At 43.2% G+C, this 15,582-nt stretch overlaps 1 protein-coding gene across 4 annotated transcripts in view; it reads left to right on the top strand.

The window, feature by feature from the left end:
- Positions 1 to 15,582, top strand: part of nbeal2 (neurobeachin-like 2) — a 239,977-nt gene that overhangs the window by 16,676 nt on the left and 207,719 nt on the right. The window lies entirely within an intron of this gene.

Here is a 15,582-nt window from a genome sequence, read left to right as displayed (position 1 = left end):
ACAAGAGCCCCTTTCCAAATCAAATGCAAGATTACAAGCTGCTGTTTACCCTGCTGATTGCTGATGAGAAATGCAAGGCAATGCACACCAATAAATAACAGGTGTGATTGCATAAGGAGTGGCGGATTTTGAAACTAAGATGCAGTAGCAGTGCTATTAGACTTGAAATCTTGCTACATTTCAGGGCGATGATTGCAAAAAAAAAAATTGCCCTTGTGGTGTGTCACTAAATTGACTCAAAGAGAATTGCACTGACACTGTGCAGTCATGTAACCACATTTCAGAGAATTGAGACCTTAATGGAGAATGGTTATGCTGCTAAAAGGCTTGAACGTTGAATCCATTGTGGATTCTTGTTGAAATGACCAGCATTGAAATGACAAGTAGAGAATTGGGAGGGCCTGTTTGTTAATTGACTCCTTCAAAGCAGGAAATATTTCATATGCAATGTTATCACATTATTACTAGTTACCACACAATGTAAGGAGTGTAGCCTTTGGACAGGCACAGTCATTCAGAGTAGTGAAAGGGGCCTCAGTTAGCTAAAAAAAAACCATCAGTCTGAACCATCTCAGAGCACAGTTATTCTCCAGCAAAGTTACAACATTTTGAAATATAATTTCCCCATTGTAGAGAGTACTAGCACAATTACTTTGGGGTTGTACAAGTAGATAAACACACAGTGCAATTTGTTCTGTCAAACCTGCTCTGCAATTTTGACAAGCTTCAGTTTGAGATTCCATAGTACCCTTTCTGTATCTTTGTATGAATAAAAGCAAAGTTATCGACGTTTAGGGCATAAGCCTTTCATCAAGAATGGATCATCATCTGCCAGACCATCCACAACCTCATCACCTCTGGGGATCTCCCATCCACAGCCTCCAACCTCATTGACTGTGAACCCTGCACTGCCCGATTCTACCTCCTTCCTAAGATTCACAAACATGCCGGCCTTGGTGACCCATTGTAACAGCCCGGACCTGTCCCACCGAACTCACCTCTTCCTACCTCGACACCATCCTGTTCCCCTTAGTCCAGGAATCCACCACCTACTTTCGTGACACCACCCATGCCCTTCACCTATTCAAAGATTTTCGTTTCCCTGGCCCTCAACGCTTCATCTTCACCATGGACGTCCAGTCCCTGTACACCTCCATCTGTCACGACGAAGGTCTTCAGGCCCTCCGTTTCTTCCTCTCACACTGTCCCAACCAATGCCCTTTAACCGAACTGGTCCTCACCCTCAACAACTTCTTCGAATCTTTCCACTTCCTCCAAACCAAAGGGATAGCCACGGGCAGCCACATGGGACCCAGGCATGCCTGCCGGTTTGCGGATATGTGACACAATCCATCTTCCCACAGTTACACTGGCACTACCCCCCACCTGTTCCTCCACAACATCGATGGCTGTATCAGCATCACCTCGTGCTCCCACAAGGAGGTTGAACAGTTCATCAACTTTACCAACACCTTCCACCCCGACCTCAAATTCACCTGGACCATCTCGGACACCTCCCTCCCCTTCTGAGACCTCTGCATCTCCATCTCTGGCGACCGACTGACCACAGACATCTACTACAAGCCCTCTGACTCCCACAGCTACTAGACTACACCTCCTTCCACCTTATCTCCTGTAAAAATGCCATCACTTGTTCCCAATTCCTCTGGTTCCGCCACATTTGTTCCCAGGATGACCAGTTCCACCTAAGGAAGTTCCAGGTGGCCTCCTCCTTCCACGATTGCAACATCCCGTCCCTTCCCTCCATTGCATCTCTTCCACTTCCCGCATCACCAATTTTGAAGCCCACCCCTCCCAACACAACAAGGACAGACCCCCCCACCCCCCCGCCACACTGAGTCCTCACCTTCCACCTCACCAACCTCTGCATACATTGCATCATCCTCCGCCACTTCTACCATCTCCACACAGACCCCACTACCAAAGATATATTTCCCTCCCCACCCCTATCAGCGTTCCAGAAAGACCATTCCCACCGCGACTCCCTCCTCAGGTCCACACCCCACCCCCACTCCCAGCACCTTCTGTCACCGCAGGAAGTGCACCCACACCTCTGTCCAAGGCCCCAGAGGATCATTCTACATCCGTCAGAAGTTTCCCTGTACCTCTACCATGTCATCTACTTTATCCATTGCACCCGGTGTGGTTTCCTCTACACTGGGGAGACAGGACACCTTCTTACAGATCATTTCAGAGATCATCTCTGGAACATCCGCATCCACTGCCATGTGGCTGAACACTTCAACTCCTCCCTGCCTACTCCGTCAAAGACATGCAGGTTCTGGGCACCTCCATCGCCAGACTGTTACCACCCGATGCCTGGAGGAGGAATGCTTCATATCCCGCCTTGGGAGCCTGCAACCACACGGGATCAATGTAGATTTCACCAGTTTCCTCATTTCCCCTCCCCCCACATTATCCCAGTCCCAAACCTCCAATTCGGCGAGCCCTCTTCCCCCCCCCCCCCCAACGACCTGCCTCCATCACTCCCCCCTCTGATCTATCACCCTTTGCACTCATCTTCATCCACTTATTGCTTTCCCAGCTACATTCCCACCCAACTCCACCCCCTTGCCGGTTATTTCTCAGCACCGACCCACAAGCCATTCCTGATGAAGGGCTTATGCCCGAAACAGCGATTCTTTTGCGCCTTGGATGCTGCATGACCTGCTGTGCTTTTCCAGCAACGCACTCTCGACTCTGATCTCCAGTCCTCACTTTATCGTAAAAGCAAGTTTTTTTCCAGTTTGATGTCAGAGAGACTTCGCTTCAGTTCTGATGGAATTCCTGATGAAGTGCTTATGCCCGAAATGTCGACTCTACTGCTACTTGGATGCTTAGCTTAGATTCTCTACAGTGTGGATACAGGCCCTTTGACTCAACCAGTCCATACCGACCCTCCCAAGAGTAACTCACCCAGACCCATTTCCCTCTGACTAATGCACCTAACACTACGGGCAATTTAGCATGGCCAATTCACCTGAACTGCACATCTTTGGACTGTGGGAGGAAACTGGAGCACCCCCATCCAGACACAGGGAGAATGTGCAAACTCTACACAAAGTCGCCCGAGGCAGGAATTGAACCTGCGACCCTGGTGCTGAGAGGCAGCAGTGCTAACCATTGTGCCACCCCAGGATGCTGCCTGATTTGCTGTGCTTTTTCAGCACCACCCTCTTTGACTTTCCAGCATCTGCTGTCCTCACTTTCTTCAGTTCTGATGGCCTAAACTCGCTTTCAGTTCTGATGGCATGGAAACCTTCATATAAACTGTTCAGAGTCTTCAGAACCTAAAACCATCTGAATTGTTGTTCATCTGAATTGAAATAAGATTCTGAATTCCTCTGTCTGATATAAAAGTTCAATTTTGTAAATACTTTATCAATTAACATCACATGCAATCTGCTAGATATTTAAATGAAATCATATACCTTCTGAGAAACTATCTTCACTTCAAAATTGCAAATTAATTTCTGATGTCAAAATAAATTACCTCCACAGAACTGAAACCACACTGCAGTTTTATTTCCACCTCTTAAAATTCAAATTCCCAAGGGCTGATAATATACTATTCACCTTGATTACCAACTCTAATTGGTCAGTAAAATATAAGGAACTTTATTTTTAAACAGGAATCTGTTTGGTGCATGTACACTCTCACTGCCTTCAGATAAACAGCTTGTCTTGGGTGAGGATAATAATTTAATTCATCATTGTTATCAAACTGAATTTGAATCCTCCTTTGAAATACAAATAAAAGTGCTTCATTAATGCAAGTTATTGTTTGTCCTGACATATATTAAGAGGAACAGAAGTGCATTTCTTCATATGGAACTGTGCCACTGTGATCAGGTGATCTAATATCTTGCCAGATTTGTTAATATTAGGTTACTGGCTCTTAGGATGTTGTGATTGTCAGCAATGCGCAGGGATGGAAAGTGGTAAACTTGCTTGGTTTTTGCCAGCTGTATGAAAGTTGGCTGTTGAGTAAGGAAAGGTTTGGGTTTGTCTGCAATACCTCTGATCTGTGAAAAATGAACGAGACCCAGTTGGTGCCGAAGGAACAAGGCACCAAATATCAAAGAGAGAGATTACCTATTTTAAAAATGGAACCCATAATGAGTTATGGTCGTCCTAGAATTCTTGAACTAAACCAGCTATTATTTTGGACACTCCAAGTCATGTCATGAACCTGTGGTGTATATTTCCCGAGTTACTTTCTGGATGATGTCCGCTGTATCTGAGTTGCGTAACAGAGAATTCAACACGGAAGTTATGAAACTTTTTTTGCAAACAGAAATGAAAGTGTTGCAACCGGTAATATGTGGTTTTAGGGCAGAAGGCAAGAGGTGTCAGCCAAAGTTAGGAGATTTACTGCCTACATAGACAAGGCCTTCAGTCAGATCTTCGCAGGAGGCCTCACTGATCCTCATCAACAGCAGAGTATCATCAACACTTCCTGTTTTGACTACTTTTCCATCTGTATCCATATTTCTTTCCATGATGCCGGACTATACAGGACATTGGTTCCAGTGAGTGCTAGAACTCATCTTTGACCTTGCACAAGAGGCCAATCTCAAGATTTTGAGTTTCAGCAGGCTGTTTGGCATTGCATTAATACTGAAGTAACATGCTCTTTATGCCAAAGTTTCAAGCGCCACTCCAGGAATTTGAGCACCATTATCAAGGCTATCACCAAGTCTATCAACATTCTGGATCTGAAACTGAACTGGATTAGCCTATGAAAGGAAGTCAGGGTGTGCCATGAATTTCAAGTCTTTCAACAATCTATAAAGCATAAGTCAGGAGTATGATGTATTGAGAGGCAAGATTGTGATGCCTTGATGAGACCACATCTGGACTATTGTGTGCAGTCTTGGTCTCCCTACCAAAGGAAAAATATAGTTGCCATTGAAGGAGTGCAGCAGAGGTTCATTAGGCTGATACCAAGAAAGGTAGGGCTGTCCTCAACAGAGATTGATTCAAGTGGCTTTGTATTCACTGGGGTTTAGAAGAATGAGAAGGAATCTGATTGAAATGTATGAAAATCTAACAGAGTTGGACAAATGAGAAGCAGGATGGATGTTTTCCATGATTTGGGCAGTCTAGAACCCAGGGACACTGTCTCAGTATATGGCTTAGATCATATCGGACTGAGGAAAAACTTATTCATTCAACAAGGAGTGAAATTGTGGAATTCTTTACCAAAGACGGCTGTGGAGGCCAAGTCACTGAATATGTTCAAGAAATAGATAAATATTTAGTTTTTGAAGGCATCAAGCAAAGGTATGGGGAGAAAGTGTAAACATGACAGTGAGATGGGGATCAGTCATGATCCTGTTGAATGTCAGAACAGGCCTGAAGAACTGAATGGCCTATTCCTGCTCCTAGTTTCTATTTTGTCTTTTGAGTCTGAGAGATGTACAGCACGGAAACAGACACTTCGGTCCAACTCGTCCGTGCTGAGAGATATCCCAACCCAATCTAGTCCCACCTACCAGTACCCGACTCATATCCCTCCAAACTATTACTATTCATATACCCCTCCAGATGCCTTTTAAATGTTGCAATTGTACGAGCCTCCACCCCTTCCTCTGACAGCTCATTCCATACACTTACCATCCTCTGCGTGAAAACGTTGCCCCTTACCCCTCTTTTAAATCTTTCCCCTCTTACCCTAAAACAATGCCATCTAGTTCTGGATACCCCCACTACTGGGAAGAGACTTTGTCTATTTAACCAATCCATGCCACTCATGATTTTATAAACCTCTACAAGGTCACCTCTCAGCCTCCGACACTCCAGGGAAAACGGCCACAGCCTATTCAACCTCTCCCAATACCTCAAATTCTCCAACCCTGGCAACATCCTTGTAAATCTTTTCTGAACTCTTTCAAGTTTCACAACATCTTTCCAATAGGAAGGAGACCAGAATTGCATGCAGTTTTCCAAAAGTGGCCAAACTAATGTCCGTAACAACCGCAACATGACCTCTCAACACTCTGACCAATAAAAGAAAGCATACCAAACGTCATCTTCACTATCCTATCTACCTGCGATTCTACTTTCAAGGAGCTATGACTCCAAGGTCTCTTTGTTGAGCAACACTCCCTAGAACCTTACCATTAAGTGTATAAGTCCTGCTTAGATTTGCTTTCCTAAAATGGAGCACTTTGTATTTACCTAAATTAAACTCCATCTGCCGCTTCTCAGCCCATTGGCCCATCTGATTAAATCCCGTTGTAATCAAAGATAACCACCTTTGCTTTCCACTGCACCTCCAATTTTGGTGTCATCTGCAAACTTACTAACTATACCTCTTTATGTTCGCATCCAAATCATTTATATGAATGACAAAAAGTAGAGGACCCAGCACCGATCCTTGTGGCACTCTACTGGTCACAGGCCTCCAGTCTGAAAAAGAACCCTCTACCACCATCCTCTGTTTTCTGCCTTCAAGCTAGTTCTCCCTGTATTCCATGAGATCTAACCTTGCTAACCAGTCTTCCATGGGAACCTTGTCGAACCCCTTATCCATATAGAGCTCTGCCCTGCTCAATCTTCTTTGTTACTTCTTCAAAAAACTCAATCAAGTTTGTGAGACATGATTTCCCACACACAAAGCCATGTTGATTACCCCTAATCAGTCCTTGCCTTTCCAAATACATGTACATCCTGTTCCTCAGGATTCCCTCTGACAACTTGCCCACCACTGACGTTTGGCTCACTGGTCTATGGTCCCCTGGCTTGTCCTTAGCACCTTTCTTAAACAGTGGCATCATGTTAGCCAACCTCCAACTGAATGGCCTGTGACTTTCGATGATATAAATATCTCAGCAAGGGGCCCAGCAATCATTAGCTTCCCACAGAGTTCTACAGTATACTTGATCAGGTCCTGGGGATTTAATCACTTTTGAGTTTCAGGACACCCAGCACCACCACCACCTCTGTAATTTGGACATTTTGCAAGATGTCACCATTTATTTCCTCAAATGTTTCCATGTTGTTTTCCACAGTAAACACTAGTGCAAAATACTTTGTTTAGTATCTCCTCCCATCTCCTGTGGCTCCACACAAAGGCCACCTTGCTGATCTTTGAGGGGCCCTATTCTCTCCCTAGTTACCCTTTTTGTCCTTAGTGTATTTGTAAAAACCCTTTGGATTCTCCTTAATTCTATTTGCCAAAGCTACCTCATGTCCCCTTTTTGCCCTCCTGATTTCCCTCTTAAGTATACTCCGACTGCCTTTTATATTCTTCTCAGGATTCACTAAATCTATCTTGTCAATACCTGACATATGCTTCCTTCCTTTTCTTAACCAAACCTCAATTTCTTTAGTCATCCCGAATTCCCTATATCTACCAGCCTTTCCTTTCACCCTAACAGGAATAGTCTGTCTCTGGACTCTAGTTATCTCATTATTGAAGGCTTCCCATTTTCTAGCCGTCCCTTTACCATCTGCGCCCAATCAGCGTTTGAACGTTCTTGCCTCATACTATCAAAATTAGCCTTCCTCCAACGTAGAACTTCAACTGTTAGATCCATCTATCCTTTTCCATCACTATTTTAAATCTAATTGAATTATGGTTGCTCGCTCCAAAGTGCTCCCCCACTGACACCTCCAGTCACCTGCCCTGCCTTATTTGCCAAGAGTAGGTCAGGTTTGCACCTTCTCTAGTAGGTACATCCACATACTGAATCAGAAAATTTTCTTGTTCACAATTAACAAATTCCCCTCCATCTAAACCCTTAACACCATGGCAGTCCCAGTCGATGTTTGGAATGTTAAAATCCCCTTTCTAGGTATCTCCACTTGCTTCAATAGGTGGCTCCCATAACATCTTTGGATCAAAATTCTGGACCTTCCTTCCTAACGTTACCTTGATGTACCAACATTCACAGTAGCCCATTCCTGCCGACTCCCCATACCCTTGGATTCCTTTAGCCTTAATAAGTATAACTATATTTATCAGTGATAAGAGGTTATCTAACAGTTCAGCTGTTGCACCAAGAACTTGATGTTCCATCTAACTGAGTACTCTCCTACATGCTGTCCCGTTTGAGGTCCTTATCTAAGTCCTCAACAATAGGTACAGTACTTGGCTGCTACCTTGCCTTTCAGTGAACTGGTTGCAACTGATTCAGCAGCAACTCTTTCATGTCAAAACACATCATAAGAGCATTACGAAATCATATTTGGTATTAGGACATAGATCAAGATCGTATGCCTGATGACTCTAAGCTTTTCCCAAGCAGTATGTTTAAAGAATTGTCATAAACAAGGAAAGAGATGTTAAGGGGATGGAGGGGAGAAAAGCTTTAGGGAGAACGTTCAGAGCTCAGGGGCTTTGCAACTGAAGGCATAGCTCTCTCTGGTGGAATGATTAAAATTGTAATGTTCAAAAGGCCTGAATCGATGGAACACACAAATCCCGGTCTGGAGGTGATTGGGTTGGAGAGGGTTGGTACAGCTGGAGGAGAATTGAGATATGGAACAGTGAGATCAGAGAGAGAGAGATGAAACTGGACTTTAAAGTTATTGCTTAACCTGGAGCCAGTGTAGATCAGCAGGCTCAGGAGGGTGAGTGTAACTTGGTGCAAATCAGGGCATAGACAGTAAAATTTTGCATGACCAGGCTCACATTTTCAGAGAATAGAATTAGTCAGGGTGACCAGATGTACATTGAAATTGTGAATTTACAGTTAATAAATGCATGGCTGTGCATTTCAGCAGAAGATCAGCATGGGTTATGGAGGTAGAATAAGATGACCTGGATGATGTGGATATGTAGTGGTAGGAAGCTCATTTTTAAATATTGACCAGCACACCAGAACAACTTCCTGTCCTCTTTGTGTCATGGGATCTTTTACATATGAGGCCAAGTGGAGCTTCGGTTCAAAGTCTCATCTAAAAAATGGCATTTTGAACAGTACGATGGCCCATTGGAACGGCACTGGAGTGTCAGCTTGAAATGTCTCGACTGGTGTTTTAACTTAGAAACTTCTGACTCTGGAATAGAAGTCCTACAGTTGGCAAGTGACCAATGCAGAGGGGGAAAAGAAGCTTGCCAAATACGTTTCTTAAATTTGCTTCTATTTAAGAAGTGGGAGGATAACAGTAGTCTGAATGAGCAGGCCATTTTACACAAAGGAAAACCAGGCATGGTGCGAAACCGGATGGTGATTCTTTATCAGCCATCATTCGCGAACTCGGTTTATCGTCCTCCACCTCTTCAAAAATGCCCCAAATGTTTTGTTCTGTGATTGGTCAACTAGCTATTCATGGGTCAAAGTCTATGAAATTTACAGCAAAGGAATAGCCATTTTCCATGGTTAGTTTGTATTGGTGTTTATGCTTTACTCATAAGAAAAATGAAAGGCCATTCCGCATCTCAAATGTATTGGCCTGTTAATTAGACCATATCTCAACTCCGTTTACTTGCCATCGCTCTTTATCACTTGATACCCATACACAATAATTCTTTAGCAATCTCATTCCTAAAAATAGAAAGTATGTAATGAATTAAGAAATCAAAGCAGAACTAGGGCCCTAAAAGTCTGCACGCCAGTTTGATTAGATTATGGCTGATCTTCCGTATTTACCTCAATTATTTGCCCGATATTGGTATTCCTTGATTTCACTAGCATTCAAAAGTATATTGATCTTTGTTTTGAATATACTCAGTGAATAAACCTCTTCAGCCCATTGTGTAGAGGATACCATAATTTTACCTCCTTCTGAGTGAAGACCCTTATCTCAGTCTTGTATGGCCAACCCTTATTCTGAGGTTATGGGCTGAATCTTCCTTTTGGTAGCTAAGTCCGAGTTATATTGAGTTTCTCGGGATATTTTGCCGTGAGGCCGAACAAGTTTCTCACTGTAACCTAAGAAAACTGACCTCATTAACCACTTATCCTGCCCTGTGGTGGTGGTGGTGTACAATTCCAGCCCATCTCGCCATGAGCCTTTCCCAGAACAACACACCACTTTGCAGCAGATACCAGCATCCCTCATATCCATGCCATTCTTTGAAAGGTCATTGAGAACCTGCACAAACGCTGGCATTCCAGTGTCGCCCTCCACAGTCCAAGGACATTTGCTGGAGAAGTGCACTACTTGCACACCAGCGCATCAACCAATTGTCCTCAGGACAGTGACTGAGCTATAGGGAACCTGGTGAACTCTCCAGTTATCCCTTTCTCACAGGCAGCCTCTACCTGAGCTGGGGAATGGCTGTGTACTCAGATGTAGTGGAAGGGAGAGAAAGAAGAAAGGGCAGTTTGGTAACAATGTACTATACTGTAAGCATTTGCCTATACTGTAGGCATTTGTTGACAAATGGCATTGCTTTAACTTGACATCTGGTTTGTCTCTTTGTTTAGCTCCAAATCACCACACAGGATGTATCATGGATTGATGTCTGTGGTTAGAGCCTTTGTGGCATTTGGAAGCAAAAGGAACAAAGTGCCAAGAGAGTAATGGTTCCTACTGAAACCATTGGCCCTTAGCCTGCAACATCTCTATTCATTTTCTGGCCTCTGTATCCAGAAGTGTTGACATGAATGAGTTAGTCATGTCTGGGGCAGGGATGTACATAGCAAATGGGGACATTGCGTTAGGATGGCCAGGGTTTTGGGACCCCATAGGTTGTGCACAGTGCATAGAGTAATTTCTTTCTCTTTGTGCTCCGATATGATGGGGGTCTTGTAGCCCTCCTCCTTCATAGGTTCAACCACTTATCAAGTCACAACCATTTTCTTCTCCTGGCACACTATTCAGTTCTAGCGTAATGCAAGATGACTGTGAATGCTCCTCAGTCAGTCGTTTCCTGCTTATATCTCTCTGTTAGGGAGGTCCCAAACATCCAAATCCCCTTCCTATAAACACAATTTTGCACTTTCCAGCTTCCCACTTAAGCCTTCTAAATGAGCCTGCACTTGCCCATCTTCCGTCTCCCAGCCCCTGGCGTATGAGATGAGTATGCTGTGTGCTCAGATCATTTGTTCCCCTTCCTTGAAGCCAGAGAACTGCAGACTGTGAATAAACCCACTCATCCATGACCCTTTTTCCGTCCATGCTTTACTGTATCACTCCTTTGCAGATATTGTTGCCCACCCGCCGCCACCCCCCCCCCCCCCCCCCCCCCCCACCTCCACCTTGCCCCACACCTACCTTCAACTCACCACCTCACCCTCCATCTAAACTGGCAGTCCCCAGCTCCTGATTTCCAGTGCCAAAGAACATCTAGCCAATTCTCCTTCATGAAGCAGTAGCCTCCTTTCCCCATGCCATTTGGGTAATTCTGCAACACACCAGGTGCCAGGCCAATACCCTTCCTTAGCAATTGTTTCCAAAACTAAAATTAGAATCTGATCAAGTCAGCATATGTCGTTGAAATTTAATTTCCTAAACTTTTGTATTTCCTCCTGAACTTTCCCACCCTTTACCCCGTCACCACTGTCAACCCCTTACTCACTCAAACATTAGCACACCTCAGGGCATGTGAACTCAAGAGGGTATTTGTTTTGGCATTCTTGTCCAAAACACAGTGTGCTGTAGATGATTTTTGAATTCATTTTGACTCTGAAAGGGTTACTGCATGTTTGCTTTTGCAGCGAGAGAATGACTAAACACTTTAATTACTGCTTCTTCTTGCAACTGGTCTTATCATTTCGATGCTGTTAGCCACATCCGTAGTGAAAGAGAAAAGGGGGATGAAAATACTGAACAATCCTTCATCCTCCAGAAACTTTAACTTCTCCAGAATGCTGCCTGTTCCTTAACTTGTCGCATTTCTCATTTCCCTCTGTGCTGCATATGACCTGCATTGGTTTTGAATGTACCAGTATCTCAAATTAACATTCTGTCTTCATGTTTAATTACATCATTCTCTGTATCATCTCCTCAAGCTGTACAGCATTTTGAGAACACAGATCAGCCCTGCCGCACACATCCACTCCGTCATCACCTTAATAGAAATGAGGAACAGCAGTAAGCCATTCAGCCCTTTGAGCCTGCTCCACTATTTTATCGAATCATGGGCTGATCCTCTATTTCAATATCATTATTCTGCTTTCTCCCTGTACCCTTTTAATGCCTTTTAATATCGTTAATTTTTTATCTATCTCTGTTTTGCATATATTCAGTGAGATGCCTTCCACAGTTTTGCTGCACTTTGGGTGAAGAAATGTTTTCTCATCTCAGTCCTGAGTGGTCTACCTGATATTCTGGAACTGTGTTTCTAGGTCGAGACACGCTAACCAGAGAAAACGTCCTCCCTGCGACTCGTCTGTCTAGCCTGTTAGAGATTTATGCATTTTGGTTAGATTCCTCTCATTCTTCTAAACTCATTTGAAATCAGTCTCAGTTGAGACCATCTTTCCTTTTAAGATAGTCCTGCTAGAGAATCTCCCCTGCAGTCACTCAATGGCAAGTAAATCCTTTCTTAAGTTGGGAGGCCAAAACTTCATGCGATATTTCAGGTGTGGCCTCACCAAGACACTATATAGCTGCAGTTAGATATCCCTATTTCTGAACTCAAACACTTGCAATGAAGGCCACTGTATCATTTGCCTTCCTGATTGTTTGCTCTACCTTCCTGTGTACTTGCATTTCATGAAAAATCAATATATCGAAGAGGGGAATGACCACAGGGGACTCCTGCACTACCTGCTTTCTGCTGCTCTGCCTGGTGGTCACTGATCCCCTTTCAGCCGTTGAGTATTTAGTTGCAGTGTAACCACCTCGTTGAATGTGTTGTCCATGACAGTCACGTCACACAAGCTCTGCAGTGAGTCTACCCACTGCTCCTGCTCTGAAAAGCGGTAAGCTAGGAGCTGCATCTGGGGGTCATATCCTGCTCACATGTTCACCAGGAATGCTGTCAGTGTCCAAAGCTTCCCACATAGCACAATAAGAGAATGTCACAGGTGCAAGCACTTCTGCCATGACTTTCCTTTTAAAGAATACAAATTAGGCTTGGGTTCTTCACTCCAAATACTCTCACTGCAATCCAAAATCCTAGTCTTAAATCTTTGCAGACCTTACTTTAAGTTTTAACTCTACTTCCTTCATACTACTTTTATGACCTGATGTTGGCCCCAGCTTTCTCCATTAAAGCCAAATGCAGCTACTTGTTTAAAAAGCATACCCGTCTCTAATTTACAGCAATTTGTCGTCAATCCCTAATGGCAACTTCTTACCAACCAATAAACATTTCCTATGATTTGACCTATTTTTAATTTCCAGTGCTTTCTCATGGTCCAATCTTGCCCTGATTTCCAGGTAAGTGCTGTGGGCCTTGAGCATTTCTAACTGCCATAACATAGATCATTCGGTTTCAAGCTTTGTAATTACCTTCATAACTATGCCTGTCTCTTTACCTCTCTGCTTCAATAACATTTTCCTTAAACCCTTTCTTTAACCAAACTTTTAAGTTGGCTCTTCCAACATCTCTTTTGCCTCTGAAATAGTTTGTTGTCTGATTGTACACCTGTGAAGTGTTTTAGAATATCAAATGATTGCAAATTATTAGGTCTGACTAGTACTGCCTGCAATTTCTAATGCATGGCAAGCTCTCAACCCAATCTCTACTCCCATTTCACGCAGGGTTTAGTCTGTTATTTTTCTCACCTTCTGTCCTGGGCTCTGATTCACACTGGGATACATTTTCAAAGCTCCCATTGGTGTCTCATACTCTTGGCACTAGCTCAAGCATTGTCAAGACTGACAACAGGATGTGTTGCAACCATGCATTCTAATATTAATTTATGGAGAATACTTAGCATGGACCACTGGATAGCAATCAGATGCAAGATTTATGTTATTTTACATACCCTAGCTCAGGAATCCTGATGTCAGTTCTGTTCCTAATTTAAGAGATTTAAGAATGAATAAGAACCTTTTTGCTCTGTATGCTATGTGACATTCACTCTTGCCTGTCTCGACATTGACAGATGATCCACAACAGTGATGTGGTGCACATGATTACATTAGATGAATTAGATGTTGCTGAAAACACAGCCTGGTAGTACTGTCCTTCAGTATTCAGCAAAGCTGTTGAGTAATAGTGCCACCAAGTTACTCTTGGTGACTGTCAGTGGCTTCTTAGTGGAACAGAGGAATATTGATTCAGCAGCCTGGGGATGACATTGGATGGCAGTCAGTATTTTGTTCCTTTGCCCATACTTCACCTGATGTCATGATACTTCATGGACTCCAGTATTAGACCACCACGGTTACTCGATTCAATCTTGAGGCCATCTCTGCTTCCTATTCATCACTCAGCAGCTACCAAAACAAAATCGCAGAATTGTTATGGTGCAGAAGGCCATTTGACCCATCAGTTCTGAATCTTTCTGAAATCTATGCCTTTCGAAATGAGCATTGTGACTTTGCCATTTTTCTGCTTTCGTTCTCCCTGTGCCTGTGTGTATTGTTTCAACTATTGATTGTGTAACAGTTTTTTCACACGTCATATTTACCAAGTTTGCAAAGCACTTTTAAATGTCCAGAGGAATTTGGGACTATGATTGAGAGTTACATTCATAGTCATAGTGACATCAAGTTGTTGCTTGGCTATTTTCCAGTTTTCCCATAAGTCCCAGATACTAATGGGACAACTACTCAGGGTGCACTTTTGGATTCAAATCCAATGCTGACCAACTATCTACATTTCATGTCCAGGGGGAATAATAATTATGCTTAATAATGAAATACTTTAACAGATATCGTCAATTCTTCTAACTCTACGTGCAATTCCAATTCATACTGCATCATGTCTCATGGATTATTTATTCTCATTTTGTACCTAATTATTTAATCATCAAACCAACTCTTGACGAAGTGTTGGCATCACTTCTTTCTCAAGGAGCAAATCTGTATAACCTCAAATTAGATTGTGTTCTCGAGATCTCTTAACAAGCTGGAGTGATGTGATCACATTGACCATCATATGTGCTTTGGTGATTGTAGGAATAGTTTTTGCGGTTAGACTTGTCCATATCTCAGTTAAACATTAGTGCTATTTTTCCATCTTGCTGTCATTTAATAGGCTCCTTGTTTCTCAATAAATTATGTTTTAAACTTTTCATTCTTAGCTTTAAATCCCTTTGAAGCCTTACTTCACCTGTCAGATTGCTGATCTTCTGGCTCCTTGTGAATGCTCCATTTGATTGATTCTGGCCTTTTAGAGAGATTGACTTACTAAAACTGTTTTATTGACCCTCCACCTTCAGGATTCTTTCTCAAGCTGACCACTTTAACCAAGCTTTTCATCTCATTTCATGTTGATAAATGTTAGCACTTGTTAAATCTATCTTTGTTTTGTGGGATGTGGGAGACGCTGGCTAGGACTGTATTTATTGGTCATTCCTAATGCCCAGAGGCCAGTTAAGAGTCGATGACATTGCTGTGGGTCTGGAGTCACATGAAGGCCAGACCAGGTAGGATGACAGATTTCCTTCTGTAAAGGGCATTAATGAAATAGCTGGGTTTTTACAACAATCAACAGTAGTTACATGGTTGCTATGAAGCTACCATTTTTGAAAAAATTCCTGATTT

The sequence above is a fragment of the Chiloscyllium plagiosum genome, unplaced genomic scaffold, assembly GCF_037043375.1.
Source record: "Chiloscyllium plagiosum isolate Xiang-an unplaced genomic scaffold, Cpla_swu_hap1 HiC_scaffold_4, whole genome shotgun sequence".
NCBI classification, from domain to species: domain Eukaryota; kingdom Metazoa; phylum Chordata; class Chondrichthyes; order Orectolobiformes; family Hemiscylliidae; genus Chiloscyllium; species Chiloscyllium plagiosum.
Note: the sequence above shows the minus strand (reverse complement) of the source record. Positions and strands in the feature narration are given on the sequence as shown.